General features: G+C 38.4%; 1 protein-coding gene across 4 annotated transcripts in view; it reads right to left on the bottom strand.

Moving 5' to 3' along the window:
* The window catches only part of LOC119705668, a 137,234-nt gene that overhangs the window by 86,503 nt on the left and 26,619 nt on the right, over window positions 1–24,112 (bottom strand). Inside the window, exon 8 of one of the 4 annotated variants that reach the window (XR_005258289.1) lies at window positions 13,409–13,607. The exons of 2 other annotated variants lie outside the window; for them this stretch is intronic. The gene's annotated coding sequence lies outside the window, so the exon portion shown is untranslated. Of the gene's footprint in view, window positions 1–13,408; window positions 13,608–24,112 lie in introns of those variants that run through there. One more of the 4 variants, XR_005258291.1, reaches the window with a different exon arrangement.

The raw sequence follows: 24,112 nt of genomic DNA, 5'->3' as shown, positions 1-24,112 counted from the left end.
TAGAATTAACAGAACTTGATAAATAAACTATTTTCAGACCATCACACATTACTGCTGTGGGCCAGAAGTCCCCAATTAAACAGAACTGAGCTGCTGTGGGCAGTAAAGCACAAGGCCTAGTGAAGAAGAAAAGGATTTACTATGTTATATTGCAAAGGATATCCCTGCAAGCTCAAATGTTGGGTAAAACACACATATATACACAGAGTGTTCTACAAGAATTGTATTTTGAGGTCTTTTTGCAGATATATTGGTATCCCAAGTGCCAGAGTGATCCTGTTCAGTCCTGCTCAGCAGCCCACCAGTTAAGGCTTTGTTCCTCAGTGGGGAGCAATGTCTAGCCACAAATGAGAAATGAAAGCAGTTTCAACAGCACAGTGCTGGTGGATCTCAACACCTTCCACACAAACACCTGCTATGGCAACATTTAAGGAGTCTCTGCAAGACTCAGGAATCTCTGCCTATTTCTGCACATTCAGCTTTCAGGGGTGCACTGCTACAGCCAGCTCTGTTCAGGTTCTCCCAGGTTTCCAGCAGGCTCAGATCATGTCAGGGGCAGCACAGCCCTGACCCCCTGAGCCACTCTGGCTCCTGAAGGAGGCCAAAGCACAACCTCCTGAGGGCTGGACACAGCTGAACTGGAAGAGATACCATTCAGGATTAAAGGCTTTCTGCTTCTGTTGTAACCTGCAGAGCAATTTCACACTCGGATTAACATATAAGCCTGCACCGGATATTTTAGCAAGGATCCCAGATTCAAGAGCCAGAGGTTTCCAGGGCTGTTGGAAGATGCAGCAGCAGTGCATTGCACCTCTGGAACTGCTGAAAAAGGGGACTCTGCTGGGAGGGTGCTTCATGGCAGCTGCTGCATGTGGAAGAGGCAATATTGGTACAACAAGACTTTGGTACAACAATAGAATTTGTAAAGGAGCTTCTGGCAGTCACAGCACCACAGAGCAGCAAGAGGCTCCAGAAAGAACCTTCCAGAATGCTCACAACTTCACCCACCTTCACCCAGTGTAGGAATTTTTCTGTAGCTTTAGAAACACAAATCCACCTGACATGCCAGACGGTGCCACTGTCCAACACCTTTCCCAAGAGTTTTTAATATCAGATATACCTGTAAAAAGATTTCCCAAGCAGATGTCAGTCTGGATTAAGTTTATGTTGCAGAGGGAATTCCAGATACTTCCAGGTGTCAGCTTTTTTCTTTTTTGCCTTTTTTTTGCCTTTTCCCCCCTTTTTTCACATGCTTTAAGAAAATAAATTGCAATATCTCAGTTTATTCATCAAATGCAGTTTGCCAAGATCTTTTGCTGTCTTTTGAGGTCCTTAGTTTGAATTAAACAACAAGAGTGTCAATACTTTCAAATTCCATGAACCATGCAGCACCTTTTGGGAAAAGTACGTCAGTGAAAGTAATGCCAGTAATTTAAACCTGCAATGTCCATATGGTGGGCTGGAAGTCACTATATTAGAACCTACCACATCTAACTCTGCTTGCCAAAACACGTCTGGTTTTGACAACCTCAAAACTCTGGCTTCTTGGAAATCAGCTGACATTATTATCATCCTTTCACTTAACTCACCTTCAGCAGGGAGATGTCTTTACTTGAACTGTTGTGATTTCTTCTGTATTCACTAGCAACAAGAAAGTAAATTTTAAATTGTTGCTTAGACTGATGTCAATTTCTGTTACATATATTCTTATTCACTGAAGTCTCTCACACAATCTACTGTTCATCAAAAACTCACCAGGAATTTTTGTGTGAAAACTCAAAGTAAATTAAGTAAATCTAATTAGTTTCAAGAACACATCACTCAGATTCCTATAAAATACTTCATTGACTCTAAGGGAGCTCAGAACAGCAGCACAGGTTTTAGCAAAGATTTCAACATTTTTTTGTGTGTTTGCATCCCACCAAACTAAGAATTTTCCAAGATCTTTGGAAATAAAATAATTCTAGGGATCGGTAGCTTGCTAGCTCTGAGCAAAAGAAAAACAAAATGTGCCCTATTAGCTTGAAAGGCTTTTTTTTTTTTTATTTTATTAGAGACTGCCTCTCATTACAGAACTGTAAAGCTGATCAAAATGAGAATTTGTCCCAGTTTTCTGCACGAAAAACAATTTTGTATCTGCGTTAAATAGAACTAAGGTGTGGCAGCAGAGGTTGACACTGCTTTATAAACCAACCCTAAACCACAGGCTGAGAAAAAAATCAACAAAAAGCTTGACAACTGGCAACAAAACTTTAAAATCCAGCACAATGCAGATCTACACATTCACAGCTAGATAAATGGGGCTATATTGTGCCAGATATTTCTGCAAGAAACAACATGTCTTTTGTGTGTGTATTATGTAAAACATGCACAGGTACTATAGAAGAATATAAAACAGTACATACGTAAAAGTCACTCATGTATCTCTAAACTAGGACATTTCAGTTGAGGCAAAAAAATCATCAGATTGCAAAGGAGGGGAAAGCCAATGTGAGAAAGAATAAATCACATTTTACTTTCCTATATAGTTATAATGTTCATACAAAACACACACAGTTCCCTTTGACACTACGGATTGCCACAAGCAAACTGCCTGGCAAACAACAAGCTGTTAGCTCCTGTAAAATAACAACACAATCCTCTTGACTGCAAAATTTGCACCAAAAATAATTATAAAAAGGCAGCATACATGTAATCCACTTAAAAGTGTTAACAAGGTATAGCAGAGTCTTAGTTGTATTTCCAAACCCTGTTTTTAAATGTAACCAGAACATAACAGTAAAAATTAACCTAAAGCTTAACGGCTTATGTAAGAATGCTTTAATAAAAAAATGCTACTGAGGTTATTGAACTGTACAATTAAACCCCTCCCACTAAATACTTTTCAGTGCAATTTCCATCTAAAGCTTATTCAGCAAACCAAAATGCCAATGCATTTCTTCAATTTCCACTTCTTTGAACCTGTTAATGTATGAATAAAAAAAGATTTATTCATGTTATTTGCCACATATAACCCTCTTGTCTAAAAAGTAGCTTTAAATACAAAATTTCTGAGATACCCATGAAACTAAAAAAATATCTAAAGGATCATTTTAATTTTTTTCTGCAAGCTATGTTTGATTTACATCAATTAGATCTTTCACATAAGGTATCATATAACAGGAAGGCTAATAACCCAGAAATAACCTCATTAAAAAAGACAGCATATCGGTCTAAGCAGAATGAACTCTAAGCAGAAAAATTAGTGACCTGGAAAGTAGCAGGAAGAGGTAATAGCAATACAGAGAAAAAATACATTCCCATTAGCTAGTCAAAAGTAGAAATCACCAGCAATAAAGTAAAAATACAATAGAAGCATAAGGAGAACACTTAAAAATATTTTTATCTTTTGAAAATCTGCAACAGAAAACATATATCCCCAAACTAAGATGCTGTCTAAAATTATTTTATTACTATGAATTAGCCTGTGATTTCCTTTTTTTTTTTCTCAGATGCTTAAAACAGTCCTTGGCAGAATATTATTAGCAAGTCTAATACATTTATATTAAATTATCAGTGTATGATTCCAGTGTCCGTGGATTCATCTATTTTAAGATAAATGGTTAATAATGGAAACTCAAGTTGGATTTACATAGCCCTTGTTGAATGTTAGCTGCTTAGATTCAAAGTCTAGCCAAACCTTTTATAATAATTCTTATTAGTGTATTGACAATATTTTCAGAAAGCAATTTTTTAGCTTTGATAAAATGACACTTTCTCTAATTTTTTGTGAAATGTTTTATTAAATATGCAGGTCCTCCTACCTAATCCAGCTCAAATTTGCCAGTATAAATGAGAACAAAAAGTACTTAAATCACCATTAAATTGCAAAGTTTCTCTTGATTTTATTTGAAAAACTACCTATGGCTTACTTTCATTTCCAAAGCAAATTAATTCAAATAAAACTGTTGGGTACTGCACATATACAGATTTCAGTAGTTTTCTTTGCTTTTCAGTTTAATAGGTTCAAAGTCTGATGAGAGGAGGAAAAAAAAAATCTCACCATACATGAAGAAATTTTAATTATAAGCAAACCTCCATTTTTTATTTTCCTTTAACTTTACTTCACAAGTTTTAATCCAGGAAAATAAATCCTTTTTTGGGCACTCATCTGTGGATCAACAATTCAGCTGCACAAAGATTTAATTAAACCATTTGGAATATTTTACTCCCCAAGCCTGTCAATTGTTTTAGGCCATGATTGCTCATTTTTAGCTCATTGCCTACACAAGTAGAGCAATTTTGTTTCTACTGTGGCCACGTTTCCAGCAGCTGCTGCCACCACCAAGGGTAAAGGATTCAGCTGATGTTGGGGGAGTCATGAAAAACCTGAAACCTCTGAGACTGCAGAGCTGGGTTTGGTCAGACCTGGTCCAGAACATCAGGGACTCTGCCTGGTGCTTTTCCATCCTTTCTCTGCAACAGAATGACACAGGACACCCCAGGAGACAGTGATGTAAACAAACATGGGACTGTGGGGCCGAAAATTCAGCAGTGGAGGAGAGGAACAAAACATTCATGATTTTTATAGGGGTTTTTTGGGTTTTTTTATTCTTTATTTCCTAAAGCATACAGATAACTCTCCTGAACATTCTAACTGGGATGGCCTTTCCAGTTTTAGACACGTGGGAGAAACCAGGGTGCCATCTTCTACTCTGGACTTGCTCAAAACTCTTCCCCCTCTCATTTTGATAAAACTACCTGGCTCCACTACAAACCGGGTAAGAAACTGGGAATTCATGGCAGACAAGAAACACTTCCAAGCACCACCCTACCCAGGCCTTTTCTTTCCAAGGCTGATTTCTCCACCTCACTCTGGTAGGAGAGGCTGGCCCATGGAATGTGTAGCTAAATGTGAAAACACACTAGTAAGCAATAATAGATGTTTCATGTTCTGAAGCAAGCATATTTACATTCAAAGCAAATAAAAACACTAATTTGGGGGCAATGGATATTTCTTCAAAGGCACACCAGACAAGCAGAAAGGTATCTCTCTGCAGTCACCTCCATGGGCAAAGCCAGCACTGGGAAAAGGAAAGCAGCCACTGGTTTTGAATGAAGAAACACCACAGCGTCAGGCATGGGCACATCACCAAATAAAGATCCTCTTTGAGACAAAAAGCAGACTATAACACAGAAAAATTCATGCTCCTAAAATCAAAATATACTCTCAACTACTAGTTTTGTGAGAAATCTTCTGGCAGACTTTCTCAGGCATCATCAAAAGTTAATAGGAGCTGGGCACTTAATTCCCCTTTATGACTTTCAAACAAGATGTGGCCAGCTACTTTTAATTTATTAGGGAGCAGATTTGTAAAGACTTTTATTACAGGAGCAGTAAGGGGAGCTATTTTTTCCATAAAATATATGTAAATATGATTTATGAAAGACACAAATATTACTGAAATGAGGGATAAATTGTTTCAAAACTTCATGTTCATAAAAGGTAGGTAAAAGTACATATTTCTTCAACATTTTTTCCCTCATACACTTTGGTATCTCTCCCAGGTAACTCAAAGGTGTGTTCTCTGTATTCTGCTCACCTTACACTTGTAAGAACATCTTTACTGAAGGCACCTGCTATGAAATTACAAAAGGAAACGAGGCTGAAGCACATACTATTGCACAGTTACTGATCAGGCTGCTGCTTGAACATTTGAAAAAAAAAAAAATTACCAGTGGAAATAAGTCTTGCAAACCTTAAAGAAGAACTTACTCCAGAAACCACCAAGTCAGCATACAACTATCATATGTGACTTCTGAAAGATTTATTAATTTGGTGAATAAAATGCTTCCTAGAAATAGCATTGCAGAAATAAATGTAATTTGGGATCTGTTAAGTGTAAAACAATTTACTTGAAATAGTCTTTTCCAGTTTTTCCCTTTTTTTTCCTCTAGACTGACATGACAGGAAACAGATGAAATTTTACTATTTAGATCAAAGAGTCTGCTGAAAGAGAAGTTTCAAAAAGAGAAGAATGCCTTTCTCTCTCTGAGCATTATGGTCAAAATGCCCACAAACTCTCTACAGCTCTTGGTATCAGCTGTACACCAAAATCCAGCAAGAGACAAGACTGGGCATCTCAGCTCAGATATTCCAAGGGATTTCAGGCAAGTACCTAATCTCTTTGAAAGTCTCCATTTAATAGCTTGGTCAAAGATTATAGTGAAATCCTCTTCAACTCCTCCCAGGCTCCTTCAGTTGAATCCAACCTTTATGCTTTTAATTACACTGATTAGGAGGAAGGCAGCTACATCTATGAGATGGCTCATGTCTACTGGGCTCTGTTCTATGGTCTTATAGCACAAGTTCCAAGAAACAACCAAGATAGTTCATATGAATATGAACTCAACACCTATTTTATCTTAAAAAGCCTCTGCTGAACAGCACTGGTCTTGGGAGTCAGATTTTGACTTGAGGGTTTAATACATACTGGCCACCCCCAGATTCCCTCTGTGCAAGCTTTGAAATAACTAAACTGTGATGAACACTTCTGAAAAGCCACTTGAAAATTCACAGTAGAAAGTTTTCAATTGTCCACTAAAGCAAAAAAGAACATGGCCATTACTTTTGCAGCCAGCACTTTGCTTTCAGGAGGATTTATTTTGCAGAAGACTCTGTGAGACTGTTCTCTGCACTTGCCATGCAGACGAGCTGCTGGATGTTTACACAGAAGGAATGGGGTCTCTCTAATAAAAAGCACTATATGCTGTAGTAGCTCCATTAATCTCCCATCACAGTCCCCCATAAAGCTGTAAAATCTGAGCCCTAGCAGTGCTCAGTGGAAGCAGAGCCTTTCCTCCTTCCAGGGAGCTCAGCCTGCGAGGGACCAAGCTGAGCCTGTCTGCCTGGGTGCTGGAATTTGGCAGTGGCTGCTGGGGCTGGGGACACAGGGATGGACAATTCCCCTGGTGAAGTGGCTGTGCACACACATCTGAGTGCAGCAGCTGAGCTGCTGTCCCCAGAGTACTTCTCACATGTATTCTCTCGTGTAAAACAAGGCTTGATCACCAACCTGAGGTGTTCACTTCTGCAGTTTTTGCAGCAAAGCAGTTCCTTCAAACACAAGCAGAGTTGTAGAAATAAAAAGAAAAAAAAAAAAGGCTTTGGTGACTGATGACAGCAGAAGATGGAGCACTTTCTAACCATGACCTGGTATGTCTAAAGAAGATTTAAGAATATTTTTCTCACAATTGCTCAATGAGATATTTGGAACAGAGAGGAGGGGAAGGAGAAGGGGTGAAATGGCAACTGTCTAGTATGTCAGACATGACAGTCAAATGTTACCAGAACTCAATCCTGCAGAAATATGGACTTCACAGTAAAGGTTGCTTAAAACAAAAGCCCATTTATCTGAATACTGAAGACATTTAATCAATTTACATGAAGGATTTCAAAATTTGTCAGACTGTAATGAACTATGAAATACTGATTAATGAATTTTTGCAATGTTTGATTAGAAACTTAACATGTATGCTAGCACATTTTGCCATCACTGCATTTATAAGATAATATTTGTTTCTTGAAATTACCAGAGTATAAAGAGTCACTGGTTTATGGGGCTGAGCATGTTTACTATTTACCAAGCATTTTATTTCCAAAGTTATTTGTGAGGATTTTTAACTCACTAAAGTATCTTCCTAAATTCAATAAATAACAAAAGGGTACTTTTATATTTGCCTGTCCTTTCTCTTTCTTGTGCTACACTGTTTACTACAACCTCTCAGATCTTCCTGATAGCACATGAAACAATCTCTCATCAGCCATTTAGGATCCCTTTTCTCATCTCCTACTCAGAGTGAGCAAAAGGTCAAATTATATTTAATAACACTAAATATAATTTGTACAGAGTATATCTAGTACTTGGATGAAATATATAGTGCCTAAAGTTTTGCAGAAATTCAGGCCATTGGTTAAAAATCTTACTGCCTAAAAAGCAACCAAGGAGAACTGGGCCAGTGGTGTGTGCCACAGTCAGTGGGAATTTTACTGCTGATTTCATAGGGGATCAAGAACAGGCAAGAAGTAACAAAATAAATGCAACTCAAGACCATTTAATTCTATGGCCTCAACAGGGTATTATTAAAATACCCTGCTTTCATATCTGCAGTGACAAGGTTCACAAAGGTAAGAATCACGTTTAGACACTTAGAAGTGCATATGAAGAAATTAGTTGTATGCAAAACAGCCCCTTCTACGAAAATGAAGAAGTTGCTTCTGCATATTTGTCTGTATTATTGTCATTATCTCTTGTCTGATAGCAATTAATGAGTTAGGCTGACTTCCCTTTTTGCCATTACACATCGAGTCCCCATTAAGGAGGAGACCCAGAGTCCCTGCCTCACTGTCCTTTTTTGGCTAATTAGCCAAAGTGGTCAGCTCTGGGACTCCTAAATGCTAACAAGTGAGACATGGAGTATGTTCTAGATAGATATTTTCTCAGGCCCCACTTTTTAAACCACAGATACTTCTGAAGACATCAATCACTCATTCCCCAGTTGTTATTTTTTAAAGGACATTTTTCTATCACATTAAAGTTTACTCTCAAAATACATTTCTTTTACTTGAATCACACATAGCAGCCACCAGGTAAATTATGTTCTGAGCCCTTCTTAATATTATTTTTTCTTATACTTTCTTAGAATAGCCATAATCTCATTAATTAGTCTCATAATCTGAGCAAGATAACAAAAAAGAAAAAAGCCTTCCTTTCCTGACAATATTATTCTAACTAAAAATTATAATTGGTAACAAAGTTAACAAACCTAGAATTAGATCACATACATCAGGAGGTCATCAAGTGTAACAGAATGTCAGTGAATGATTTTTAAAAAGTATTAGTATAACAATCTGGTTTCATAATTGGTGAGCTGTAGCTTCTTTTTATTGCATGTAAAATGAAGAGATTCCTTCATCCACAGTGAAAAATGGAAAATCATTCAGTTTGGGGTTTTTGGTTGCTAGTAGCAACAAATACTGGAATATTGCCATCTGGCCTCTTGTTTTAAATGAGATTTGAATAATCAATTTAATAATGGATAGAGTACATACTTAAAGAAATAATCACTTGTCATATCTTAAGAAAACTTTGGTATAAAAAAATCCATTGTATGAATTAATGCAGAGCACATAACAATCAAAAGAGATGAGGTAATTTTTATTTTTGTTACTGTTGCCTCGAAACCTCAAGCTTACAAGGTTCTAAGTCATCCTATCAAACATCTAATAATGAGGGGAAACAACTAAGAGCAATTGGTTTGTTCCAGGCACTCAAACCCAGTAACCACCAGAGGGATTAAACCAAATAGAATGGCATTCTGCTCACTTGTAAGTTCTCTGGTGTCCACAACAAAAGGAAAAAAAGTAAATACAGCAGAGAAAAAAAGACTAAATAAGTAGCATATTCATCTTACTATTGCTGCTTCAGACAAGATGAAATAAGAGTTCAGAACATGGGGGCCCTGAAGGTACAAGTGTTTTCTTCATTTATAGGATGTTTATATAGCTGGCAAAGTGTTCCCACACACTGCGGTGAGACCAGGAACAGTCTCTGGGTGTTGATTCTGTCCTGGAAATCCTGGACCCACAAAGACACTTCTTTCTGAATTTGCATATTAAACTGCCATCACAGGAGAAATAAATAGGATTCAGATGCTTGACCGTGGCAAATTAGGAAAAGATACCACTCTGGAATAAATAAATTAAACGTTAATCACAGATTTTACCAATGTTGATTTTGACTGGAAATCAAGGTACCTGTTTTCAACTAACTTTGTATGGGTTAAGCTCATCCCTTTAACGAGAATGATTCTCTTGAAAAGCCTCACCCTTGAACCGTGCATTTATTGTAATAAATGCAGTTTGTCCACAGAAGCACTTCTTAAACAGAAACTGGCTCCATTTACACCTCTTTAGGAAAGCAAGTGCTCCAACCCAGACTGGCACCACCTTCCCTTCCCAAGCACCACGGACTTCCAGGTACAAACACAAAAAATGCCTGGGTGTGAGGTTCACTCTGGGATTTGGTCAATTATTTACAGAGTTTGGGGCTTATAATAAAACAGGCTTTACATTACACAATGGTGCCAACAAGATCATCATTGCAGCTCTGCTCTCCCTGGTGACCTGCCAGCTGACACCAGCCAGCACTGCCACTCCAGTGACAGTGACAGGCTCTGCCCTCCAGCAGGGCTCCACTGACTGAAGGGGCTTTTACAACTTCCATGACCTGTGCACTAATTGTGACTTTCTCCCATAAATGGAGAGTGCATGTTGCTAATGAGTGATGCCAACATTATAATGTATAAATTTACTGGTATAATCTGAGCCACTGTAGGGTGATAGATATTTTTAGTGAAAACGTAGAAGTGTCAGGTGGTCAGAAAATGATACGAGCTCCCCAGATGAGCTCTTTAGCTTAGTCAGGTAGTTCCACAAGCTGCAGTTTCACAGGGAGTGAATCACAAGGGGAAACTGGAAGAAATTTTTAAGCCTTTATTTCAACACTTACTACTGTTTACAGCAGTTCCTTGTGACCATTTGTCTCTGACATTTATAAAACACTAATCACCATGGAAATGCCTAGTATATATCCCCATCAAGAAAGACAGAAAGTCACTGTCTCCTTTATTGTGTCATTTACCAGAGAACTAATATCTGTAGGTGGATTTTCCATGCAATATTCTATCTTAATATAAACTTCATCCAGGAGCTAAACATATTTTAAAACCCTTTAAATATGGAAAAGGACAGACTGTTAATTAACTGCCTCTAACTCGCTTTTAAATCATGGGAGGAAAAAAAAGAGCTGATAATGGTCTTTCAGTGATCAAAAGGAGAAGGAATTTTCAACCAGGAAACACAGGAGAAACCATTCTGCCAAGGAACTTGACAAAAAAGTCTTGCTCACCCAGAGAAGTTTACAACATTTAAATCCATAAGCTCCTAAGGAAAACAGACAATAAATTACAAACTTAACACATCTCATACTACTGAATTAAATAAAGTTTTCCAACAGAGGGAAATACAGTGTCTTGACAAGTCTCAAAAATCTTGACAAGAAAAAAACAGTTTATTAAGGAAAGAAAAATTAGAAGGTATCCAACAAAAGAGCGTATGATTTCTAGCTTATATCTGGGCTGGGAATTAAATGAAAGCTCACAAAGTGGGCTGCTGCAGAGCCAGGAATCCAGGACTACCTAACTCCAAGGTTTATCATTCCTCAGCCACCTGGGTCTCGTTTCCAAGGCCTGTAACTCTGCCATACAGCAAGGCACATCGCAGGAAGGAATTCTCTAGAAGAGCAGGTAGCATTTCCCCTCATCAGATGGGACAGATATCAACCAGAATAAAACAAAACACTAAAGATAAATCCTCAAATAGTCAGAAAGAGCTCTGTCTGTGTGAGTGCAGTGCTGGTGCTCTGTGCCAGGCTGAGGTGCAGCAGTGAGCACGGGGTTCTGGGCTGAGCTTTACCAGGCACAGCAGCTCCTCCTGCTCCAGCCAGTGATCATTGTCAAGACTTCTACTGAAAAATGCCGTTTTCAACCTTCCATTGAAACAAAGTATTCAAATAAAATGAAATGCTATCCATTTCTTAGAAAATTAGGTTTTCTTTCCTATTGTTGAAGTTTGTATCTTTGGGTTACTAGCATTTAAGAAGGTACTCAAAAATAATTTCTATGAGGGCATATTCTCATAAAGCCCTTTCACAGACAAAGCACCTCAAAGATAATATTTTTTTCTTTTTCTTCATTTTAGCAAGACAAGATGCATAACATTACAATCAGAGAGAAAAGCTGTCCTTATTCTCTGACAATCATAACATTAGCAAGCCAGATGTTGCTTTCACCTGCACCTAGAGTAATCTCTTTCTACCTCATTTAATAAAACCACAATTGGAATTGAGGCTCAGAAAGTGCTGGGAAAATACAAAAATACAAAACAGATGTGCAAGGACAGTTATAGGTATATGGACACTGTAAAAGTCTTGATTTCATAAGTCTTCTTGTGATCTGTAAGCTTGTCATGCTATTAAAAGCCATGCACCATTCTCAATAATGTTTTGTTCCCAAAACTCGTACAAACACAGTTCAACAGAAACATATTCTTACAAAGTGTTCTGAAATTATTTCTCTAAAGTTAACAGAATGAATTATTTTTCACTAGAGAGAACTTCACTGAAATCTTCAGAGAATTAATGGAACATGAGATTATCAACACTGAAATCATCATTCATGGGAAAGTATTTGAACGGTAAACTGTAGTAAGGAGACAAGAGTGAAAAAAAAGTAAACATCAGGATATTCCTTGCAACAAAAGTCCTCAAAGATGAGGGCCTGAGGGCTGACCCTGCATGCCTGAACAACACCCAGTGATGCCTCTGCATAGTACTTCAATATAAAAGGAAAAGGGCATAGAAAGAAAGGGATCCTCAAAATTCATCCTGCATAATGCAGAGCTGCTCAGCACAGCAAATACAAAGCTTTGCAGAAAAGATGTAGTGATACTGAAATTTTGACCAGTTAGGAATGCTGAAACTCTCCACTAGCCCGATTTCATTTCTCACTCTTTCAAAGGAGCAGGTTTATGAAACAAATCACCAGAGCTGGTCCACACAACACCATCACATAGGGCAGGGCTGGGCATGTTCCATGAAGCACAAATGCAAGGCTTTTTTCAGAAGGGGGAACAAACATAGACCTTACTTTTACGTCTTCTTTTCTTTTGGCACCTTTGTCACTTTGTTAACTTGAATGACCAACTTTACTAAAAATTTGCTATTCATTCTAGTAATTTGCTCAGCATGTTTCCTGGTGCATATTCAAATGGTCCCGAGACGTTGTTACACAGTAAAGGACTCTGCATGGCAAACGCTGAGTGACTCAGATTTTTAAAAAGGAACCTGGAAAACATCCCATGCAATGCATCTGCTCATCTACCATAAAATTCTGAGGCTAAGGTTTCCTAAGTAGGAGGGAAATATGATTATGTACTTGGCATCAATATGAACTATACCACATTCATTTTCTTCTGTGGAAAAACAGAGGGAGATGTGACCCTTCTGATTCTCCCACATAACTCTGTAAAATGCAAAATACATAGCTTGTTCTAACAGCACAAGATCTGTACAACTCCATGAGAGCCGTTGCTGATCCAGAGGCCATGCTGCTTGTGTCTGAAACATGGGACATAAGTACATGGAATAAAAATTCATGGGAAACAGGCTTAAACAAAAGGTGTGCAAGAAGGAATGCAAAGTGTGAGTGCAAGCAGGGAATACAGGCTGCAAGATGAAGGGAAGGTGGAGTCAGAGTGAAAAAAAAAACCAAAACCAAACAAAAACAGGCAAGGAAGGCTCACTTTTTTTCTGAAGTTCCACCTTTGGATTAATCACTGACAAGTCAGTGGAAGTCTGAGGTGTTTCCAGATGTTTTTATTGTGGCTTTTTGTAACAGTCCCATGGGCTTATCTTGGCACACCTTGATAGCACATGTTCTAAGTCTGCAGGAAAACAGAGATGTACCTTCATGGACTTCTCCCAGCAAGCATGCTCTACAACTTCTTTCTGGAATATAAGGAGGAAACCCTCAGGAAGCATTTTTACTCTCTTCAGTGAAGATGGACAAAATTTTGGGGCATGAAAGCCATTTTCTCAGGTTCTCATTTGTTAATGACAACATTCTCCTGCATTACATTCTGTAAAATATTAAATGCACTGTTATTAACCTCCTATACCCTCTTTTTGAGACACAAGGCAGACCAAGATGCTGTGCTCATCCTGAAAGGTGACAGTTTGTGACAAAGAGAAGAATCTGACTGGTTTCCTCTCAGTTTACCATCCAAGGACTGCGAACAGCTTGTTTGGGATGTTCTGTGGGTTGGTAGCAAAGGAAGGCTGTGTGATTGCCCTGTTCCAAAGCTTTATGTGCTCAGATTGTGCAGAAGCAAGGCAGGACACTAGTCCTGCCCTCGGAGAGCTGATCTGCAGCCCTGCCAGCCCACAGGAGCAACAGCCAGAGCAGGACACTGGGGACAGGTTACAGCAGAAGCCAGACTGGAAATTTCCAAAAAAAAAGGAAAGTGTCTGGAAACATCATGGATCCAACCTGAGGAGCTGAGTAAAAAAGAAATTTTCTAGAAATCAGAGAGAAAGGGATTCTGAAGTTTGGTTTACTCCAGAAGCCACTAAGGCAATGGACTGAAAAGCAAAAGAGGAGGACTATCTCTTCATCAGCCTCTGGCAGGCAGGGGTAATTTATTTTAATCCTATTTTGTGGAGGATTTCCCTCATTCAGCAGTTCTGTTTGTGCCTTGTTACAGAGTTAGTTTGCTTTACATTATTATTAGAGTATTTTGATTAATATGTCTTAAAAATGGGAAGCATTTTGGCTTGCAGATTTTAAAGGAAAGAGCAGGGGCAGATTCACCTCTGGTAGTCCCATATTCCAGCTCACGCTGGTTCTGCTGATAAAACCCAGTAATTAAATACAGCAGCTGGCCAAACAGAACTTCTGAATGAGTGAAACGTATAATATATATACTATAGTTACAATGGAAGTATAGATCCAACACCTGACATGAAGCAGCAGTGTTTTAAGTCTGTCATGAACCAAAGTACATGGAACAGGTCTTGAATTTTCCATGACCAAAAATACTGTTTGGGACCTCAGAACAGAAGCATAAATTCAGTAGCAGAGACAGAACTGTGCATGCCCAGATAATCCCTGGTCCGTGCCAGAATCACTGGTCCAGCAGTCTTCTCTTGAGGTAAGTTTTCATAGAAATAGCAATGTATATTAGGGAAGCACTAATAAGCTAACAAAATAGCCTTTCTTCCAATTATTTTACTTGTTAAATGTGTCAGTCAGCAAACAGGACACAAGATTATGAAGGAAAATCCACTATGCTGCAGGTGCAAGTCTCTTTTAGGATAATGGAATAACTAGAAGTCTCTGGAAAACTAATATTTTCTCCCTACAAGAGGCACTATCCAAAATGATGGATTATGATTTCCAAGAAACAGCAAACATCAGGGCTTAATTCCTTTAGAAGCAGCAGAAGTTGAGGGCACATGAGAGATGGCTGAATTTGAGTAGTGAGGGTCAGCCAGTCTGTTAATAAAGAGTAGGAGAAGCTTTAATGCTTCATGTATGCACATATGTGCTTCTAGAGACAGGACAGGTTGATAGGCTCACAGGAGCCACAACGGGGAAATGAGGAATAGACTGCAGATAGAATTAGTACCTATTTGTATCCTAAATGCAATATGCAGAATACTTTTATAAGAAAAGTATTATGACACAGTAATTTGGCCATGAGAGGGTAATTGACTTAAGATATTCTGATAAAGATCGATTGCTGGGGTTTGGAGTTATGACACCAACAAAGTTACAATGACATTAGCACAAAGAGAGAGACACAAATCCATTATAAAGATACAATCAAATATTCAAAAAAGCCTGGCATGCTCATTACTTATTCATGCTAATACAAGTATATTAAGAAATCTAAACAGTGTTAGCATTCAATCACTCACAAACCAAATGAGGTTTTGCATTTATCAGCCACCAGTCATCAAGAATGTAACATTAGCTGTACAAAGGTGGTAATATGACATAACTGGAGATATTTATATCAGCCTACACAGACTGAGAGATACAGTAGGATTTATTAAAGTGAGTAATGCCTTCACATTCAGCACAGCAATAAAAGAAATAGCTGTGCAGAAGTCATTTCCCCAGACAATAAGATTTACCTTTGCAATCACTTAAAGAAGTTGTATATGCTTTCAAGGGTCTGAAACAATCTTCTCACCATTAATAAACAATTTGGAGCTTAAGTTTGCAAATACAGAACTGAGTGCTGAAAGTTTTAGAACATACCCCAAAAACCAAGGGAGCAGTCAGGGTGTCTGTCTAGCTGGGGTTTAGCACTTCTTCTCCTGAGGCTGGTTAAAAGAACACCAAGGTCAACTTAGGCTCAAATGTATGTATAGGTTTAATAAAACTCCCTCCATTTTGCATCTGAATGTCAAATGGTTTCATCACCTGCTGGCCCCAACACCTATGACTTTTCCAGTTGTCTGTTTCAACACATTCCACTGCATATTTCTACACATTGCACCAAATGCCTTTGCTTTCCTCATCGAGAGTTCAACCGTTAACATTTTTAGGTGGGCTGAGAAGGAGAAATCAAACTCTGATCACCAACACAACAACATCCAAGCAATTCCAGAACTAAGAAAAAGCTAAAGGTTGCAATGTGGTGCATGACACAGCTCCTAGTGGGAGGACACAGTGCATCTGCAGGGGATGTTTACACTTGCTCTACAGCAGCACTTGAGCAAGGCATTGCTCTGGTTTGATGCTGATGACATGCCATTTATAAACTGTGACTGATAAACCTAATGCCTCTGAAATCAGATAAAACTTTGATAAATGACTTCTTAGGGAGCAGGCTGCAATAGCCACTTCTGTCCACGTTCAGCCACCCTGCTGCAATCAGCACCATTTTGTTTAATCAAGGGTTCAGACAACAACACATTTGAAAGCTATCACACCATTAAGAGATGTGGAGATACTCTTTTCCTGAAGGATACATTAAGACAGAAAACTACAAAAACTAAACTCTTTCTGTAACAGTTTTATAGCAGGAGTACTTGCTAGGAAAACCCACAGAATTTAAAGATGACTTTTATTGTGAGGGCTTTTCCCACATTCTGGGGTGACAAGACTTGAGAGAGACCCTGTAGCAGTACCAAACATACATGGTGACAGTAATTTTCTCCTTCACAGGTAAATAAAAAGACCACAGATGCTTCAACAAAAAGAACATATTATGTGAGAGTGGCTTAAATACCAAAATGATAAAAGGAGCCCCAGAACTACAGCAGTATAGGAAAAAATAGAATATTACAGTCAATGCAAAATAAAATTGTGCCAAGGCTGCCAAAGCTGTGCCACTTCTTTTCTACAGCTTCCATAAAAACACAATATGAATTTATGGTGATGTCAAAAAGCACAAGGTGCAGAGGATCAAGTGGAGACTGATCTGTTTACACCCTGAACACATCAGCCTGCCTGGCAGAATAAGCTAACAATTCATAGATCCTAAACACTGCCTATTTACACCTTCCCTCTGGATTGTGTACACAGGGCACGTGTGGCTGAGTGCAGAAGGATAATATTGTTCATTTGATCTTCACCCAGTGCAACCAAATTTCCAGATTAGCATGTGATTTTCGAAACAGACGGGTAGCATTGTGTTTGTTACCTTCTGAAGCTGGTTAGCAGCCATGTGAGGTAAAGTACTTCATTTTAAGCAGAAAGATTATTCATATGTCAGGTTTTTTTAATTTAACTCTGATCCTGAACAAGAGAGCAGAACACAGTTACAAGGCTTCCAGAGCTGACAAAGCCAGAAGACAAATCAACAATTAAGAAGGGGGTGGGTCAGCAATTACTTATCAAACATAGCTCTCAATTATTCGAGGAAACTAGTTTACATCTCCAAGCACAGAGCAGATATATGTTCACCACATTTTGGGAGGAAATAGCTTGACCATCCCCAGTGAAGGAGGCGGCTGCTAAGCTAAGAAGCAGCAGTATCCAGTAGCACTAATGAAATAATCTAGTGCAGGCACTGCTTTAGTAGCGATTTTCTTACAACCATGAGACTTAAGGGAAAGCATGTTTTTAAAGAAGCTGAAGGATAGGATGAGGATTTTAATGATTGGTGACAAAATCCAATTTTTCAGCCCTTGACATCCTCTGTGAGAAGAGGGCAGAAGGACTAACAGTGAACTGTGAAACAACTGGACTGTGCAGCAAATAGTCACAACTAAAATCAAACTCATGATAATCAGACTTCTCAGGTAAGGCAAGTTAATGAAGCCAAGATCTACACACCCCTACCCTGGCTGTCTCTTCACCTATGGTAAAAACCAGCCAAGTACAGAATTATGCAAAATCACTGGGTACAACTCATATCATCCTCAAAGACAACCTCTGCTTTGTCTTTGGAAATTAAACAGGAAGCAGAATTATCCAGATAAAGAAGATTTGGGTTCCAAGATCTAAATGAGCAACTTTCACCTTGTCACAACAAATGACAAATTGAAAACTTCTCCAAAATGCAGGTATCAACTAAACTCTGCTATCGAATGAAATAATTGGGACCAAGGTAACACATGCAACATCACTCCAATCACTGCCTCCCTGCCTGGTGACCATTAATCTTTCTTTTGCCCAATTTCCACTTCTTCTTGGAAAAAGAACAAAATGATAAAGAGATAAATCTACCTAGTACAGCACACAAAATAATACACTGTTTCCTAATTTAACCCTTCACTTATTGTTTTGTGCTTTTCAGTATCTCCAGAGTACTGCAAATGTAAATGGCTAAGATATTAAGTGACTAAACAGCTGGTTCAGAGCGGTAACTTGGAGCAGATGTTTCACCTTATTCTGACATGTAACCTCAGAGAATCATTAAGACCCACCATGAAAACACCGGGACAGCCCCACCAGTGATCTCCACAGATGAAGCAGATAATGATTTGACATTAGAGCTCCATGAGTTTCTGAGTAAAGAGTTCAGACTACTGCCTGCCAACAAGAGCTTTGGTTACTGAGTGGCTATGTACATTAGAATTTGGCAACTGAGCCAGACATGCTTGAGTTGCTCCTAAAACTCAGTCTGACTTTTGTTTCACACTTGTCAAAGAAAGAATAGGAAAGAGTAGAAGGCAATGGAAGCAATAAAATCAGCTAGAGAGCAATATTTAATGCCAGTTTTTTTCCCCCTAAGAAACTACAGAGTGAAATATGAGATTTCTTCTCTCCTAAAGACTTCTTGACCTAAGATTTCAGCCTCAGCTAAACAGATCTGCTTTAGTACAGCACACATTGTCCTGGATGTACATCCAAGGGAAGCATTTTGCACTGGAAAGTGTGAGCCAGCAGTGCTGGGAGCATAAAGAGAGGAGGCATGAACTACTGTTCTGTCTTGTTCAAGAAATCCAGGCCTGAATCATCCTGGTAAAGAAAGTCAGGGACAGGATAAACTCTCCTTCAGCTTTGACTTCATTATGTGATCTCTTATAAAACAATGACTTAACTTGAAACTTTTTGTATGCTCCAGACATATTCAGGATGGGGAGAGAGGGTAGGTGGGGATGGGGGATGCTAAAATTCTGCTTTGTACCAGAGCTCCATAAGCCTTTCTGGTTTGGATTCATGAGATGTCTCAGTATTGACAGCCACAAGTCATCACAGCTTTACTTTGAATCCTAAAAATCTCTATAAATCATGGGAAAGCCATGATCTCCACCCAAACAAATTCATCTTTCTTATCATCCTATCTGCTTTCTTCTGTAATCTGCAAACTTCCCTTTTCAAATTCCCCTCCTCTATTCATTTCTCTCACGAATCCTACCTGACACCTCTCTTTCTCAAATCTGCTTATAAAATGATAGTTCTCCTTCATGCATTTGCTCTGATGACCTTATAGTAGTACTTAGAACTTCGTAGTTCTTATTTCAACACAAAACAAACATCTGGTTGGGCTCTTACATTCCAAATGAGTATTTCTCACCAGAATCTGTAGGCTTAATGCAACACGATCAGGAGAATAAAGTCACTAAAACGCATGTGTCAAGAACTATGCAAAGAAAATACTATTAAAAGGAAATAAAGGGATTAAAAGGCAACGGGATATTTCTGAGTATTTCTCTTCCTTTATCCTATCTCCTGACACAGTACAGAAAATCTGGGCAAACAACCCAGATTTAATAGAAATCAACTCCTCGAGAAGCCAGAGTGTATAACTGCAAAAGATCTGTTCTGTACAGAACTGGCTTTTCCTGGAGAAGAAAGCCAAGATGAAACTGGCAAAATTTTAACATGATACATTCTGTCAACTGTTAATTTGGTTTCATAATTCAAAAGGGTATTAAGCCCTTTTTTAAAGACACAGGACCATCTCAGCTGAATGTCAGATATGCTCCATTTAGAGTTACTGAAAAGATGCCCATCAGTGCTAGTGACACTCCAAGGTGCATTCTGACTGTCCGTGGCAGCTGAGAAAACTGGGAGCAGCACAATATTGCTTGGTAATACAAGCAGCACAGAGGAGCACACAAATTCAGAAACATGCTAATATTCCAACTAATGTTAATGAAATCCTGAGACAGGCTAGGGAAGCTTAAGATGTAGAACATGCATTACCCAAGTTCAAAAGAATAAACACTAAAATGTCTGGAATTTGGGGAAGCAAAATTTCTGCCTAAAGGAATCAGCTTTTGATTAAGCAATTGACTTTTGTAGTAAATAACATTAAAATAAAGCACTTGAATTTCACCAATATTATAAAATTAAAGTACAAAAACCACTAACTGCCATGGACAAATGTTTGCCATTATATTTAAAGAGAATAAGGGGTGGGTTCTGTGGGAATTTGACATTCATCATTCAAGTGAGGAGAGATCCTGTGAATCTCAAATAACACAGCTAAGAGCAAGTTAAGTGACTTTTTTTTGCTCTCACAGATGGAATAATGCTACATCTTCCTACAGCCCATCCTGTATTCTGTTTCAGCTGTGTAATGACATGCAGAGGTTTCAGGAGAAATGTGGAAAGCAGAAAACCTGCTGTCCTCCTGAAATCCTCATAGCAGACACCCAGTAAACCTGCAGAGTGGAGTGTCACTTACTCCCAGCTGACTCACACATCTCATGGCCAAAATAAAGGAGTTTTTCCATCTTCTGCACACAGACACACAGGCTCCCAATGTTTTATCTTGCAATGCTGCTTGTCTCAAGTTCAGATTTCAATATTTTCATAAAATATGACTTAAGTGCTCTCATAGTTCATGAATAACTTCCAACTGAAACTAACCTATGGTTGTCAAAATAAGTAAATGAAATATCCTTTTAGTAATACAATAAACATTTCACTAGAGGTCTGCTGGTTCTTAATTTACAAAGTTATTCAGCCTCCAGATGATCCAGCTGAATGAATGTACCTTCTACCCTTTAAGAAAATTTAACACACAAACAATAGTATCCCCATTATTTCAAACTCTAAAAATGCTCTTACACCTACCTACAGCAAGTTCTGTGCTTCTGCTATACAAGACTAAAGAATAAAAGTATCTCCTACTACAGGCAATGAAAGAAGACAGGTATCATTTAAATTTCCCTTCACACTTCTCAACTGTAAAGACAGGATTGATCCAAATTGTCCTGAGTCTTGTTACTGCGAGGTTTCTAGCTCAGTAGTCATTTTTTCCTTGACACTTTTCATTCATACCATCAGGCAACCTCACCTCAACCTTGTATCAATATTCATACAGGGGATTATCAGAGATACTTCAATTAAGAACCAGTATTTTCAGGATTCTGTCCTTTGACAGAAACTTCTCCCCCATGATTCCCAAAGACACATAAAAATTCCTTCATACCACATATATGCAAAGACAATCAATTAAAAGTTAGTAAACAGAAAATTAGATGGTTGCTCAGGGATTTCTTACAGGCTTTTTTGTTCTCAGGTCTGACCATACCCAAGAGTCACTGCAAAGGAGCAGTGTTGTGAAAACTGAAAATCATGACACAAGACTGGCAGAAAATTCAAGTTCTGGAGCCAATAGAGCTGTTCTAAAGATTCCTATCAAGAGTGAGTAGAAATAAGTGAGTTTTGTGTGGTTCTACCGGTGTGTTGGAGCAATCAATGAAAACAGAAACTAAAGGCAAAGGCAACTGAAAAAGATAAGGGGGTTTTAATAGCTTAAGAAAAATAATATCCTCTTCCACTTTGCTTTGAATTATTGCCTGATTTGGATGTTAATTTTCACAAGCTTAGAAAAAAACACCATTGTCATAATGCAAAAGTGCACCCATCCACTGGAAGCACCAGGCCCTTCTTTCTGTATGGAACACTCAGGAGAGAACCACTCCTGACTAGAGCCAACCTACTGCATACACACACAGATCCACCTGCCACTCAAAACATTTAAAAGAACTAGATAGGATGGCTAAAAAGAAGAGATAAGATGAAGCTGTACAAAGACCTCTGACAAGTTCTAGTCCCAGCTAAGGAAAAAATGTACAAAAAGCATACGAAAGTCAAAGCATTCTAAAGTGACCTTTTCTAGTCAGCTGAATGTATTCAAAATATTCATATCTTGTAAAATACCAGCTTTCAATTTTTTTTTAATAATTCAAGCAATTAGGAAGGATTTTCAAGAAAAATCTATGTTTGTATTTGCCAAAAAATTTGAAGTAGTATCAAATACGTAAAAAACCCTGGATACCTCAGTAATACCTCAACTAGTACAGCTCCCTGCAAATCATTAATCAACTAAGTTGGCACAATTAGTTGGTCTGCTATTCAATCTAATCTATAAAAATTTCTTATTTAATGGTGAAAAACAGATTAGAATTTAAACCCAGCCTTTTTATTTATAGAAAATCCAAGCTACAAACTTTTAACAGGTTTATTTAAAAAACAATTTAATAGCTAAATGATCTATGTTTTACCTGAACATGCATTCTCATTAAAAGCAAAGTAAATATCTCAAAATACAGACACAGTCTATGCCATTCTCTTTATTACTTAATTTCCCAGGTATCTCAGCATGATCTGAATAAATTATGCTGACAATACAACAATATAAATGATAAATCAACAGCACAATTTTAGTGATATATAGCATGAAAAGTAAATAATAACCAGCACTGCTAATTGGCTGGCTACCTGGCAACAAATCAGGGAGCAAGCAACTCCACTGGTAATGCTTCAGCTGTGCACCACCCTAATCACTAAGCATTTCTAGCTATTCTAAGTTGTTTCTGCTGGTTTTTATGCCAAACTGTACTGCAGAATAAAAAAAAAAAATCCAGAAAATCTCGTTGAAAAAATAAAAAAAAAACCAAACTTGCACATTGACAGCATCTGGATGTTATGAACCCACTCCTACTACATTGTGTGGCACAAGCATTCATCAAATCAGAATGTCTTTTACTTGAAAAGCTGAAATAGGACATTTAGAGACTCAAGTTATCTACCAGAAGAGTCTGTAGTCATCCCTTTGGGACTTTATTTATTGTCCCAAGACAAAGGACAAATATATAAGCGCAAATCCTACTTTCCATCAAAGGCTAAAGATTCCCTGAGCTCTGATAGGGAGAAGAGAATCCTCCTTCAGCACACGACTTCCCCAGAGCTCCTTAGCTCTGGAGAGCAGGAGGGCAGAGCCAGCCTGTGACACTCAGGGACTCTGAGCAGCCTGGCTCCCTCCCCCTAAACTGCACCCCCATAATACCCCCAGGAGCTGGAGAGAGAAGTAACACAAATCATAGGAGTGTGTGGCCTAATTCAGCATCCCACCCCATTGCCTGCAGCAAAGAGGTTCCAGGATTTGTGGGAAAAAACCCAAAAAATCAACAAAACCATCACTATCCCAAAGGGAGACAGAAAATGTCAAATGAAAAGTATTAGCTTGTGCTTACCTGCTTTATTTCACTGCATCTCTGAGACCTGCCTTATAAACATAGGTATCCAGTTTTGTTTTCTAATCCTGCCACACTTTTCACTCCAAAGACTTCCTTCAGCTATAAGTCCTATCCTGCATACCATCAAAACCTCCTCCTTATCAATTTCCAATTTATTGGCACACTTCTCTGTTTGCAGTGTGGGACAAAGCCAAAAAAGAAATCAGATTTACCTTGTTTAAATCCTTCCTTTCCTACAAAACCTTATCTTCTCAAAACTTTGCTTATTTTCTCATTCAGTTAACATAAACCCCCTTATTTTTACTCTTTGCACATAAAATTCCCTACGCTTCTGGACACTTTTTATTACTATTGCTTTACTCTTTCTGTTTGTGATGTAAATTTTCAAGCAGAAAGGTATGAATTGAGCAGTGTATTCAAGGCAAGAGGATATCTCTGATAGGCATCATAATATTTGCAGTATTATTTTCCAAGCCATTCTTTATTCACCCAACCATTTTGCTGGCTGCTCAGACCACCGCTGTGAACTGAGCAGCCTTTTCTATTGAGCTGTCTGC

This window comes from Motacilla alba, chromosome 11 (genome assembly GCF_015832195.1).
Source record: "Motacilla alba alba isolate MOTALB_02 chromosome 11, Motacilla_alba_V1.0_pri, whole genome shotgun sequence".
Taxonomy (NCBI): Eukaryota; Metazoa; Chordata; class Aves; order Passeriformes; family Motacillidae; genus Motacilla; species Motacilla alba.
This window is presented reverse-complemented; position numbering and strand designations above follow the sequence as displayed.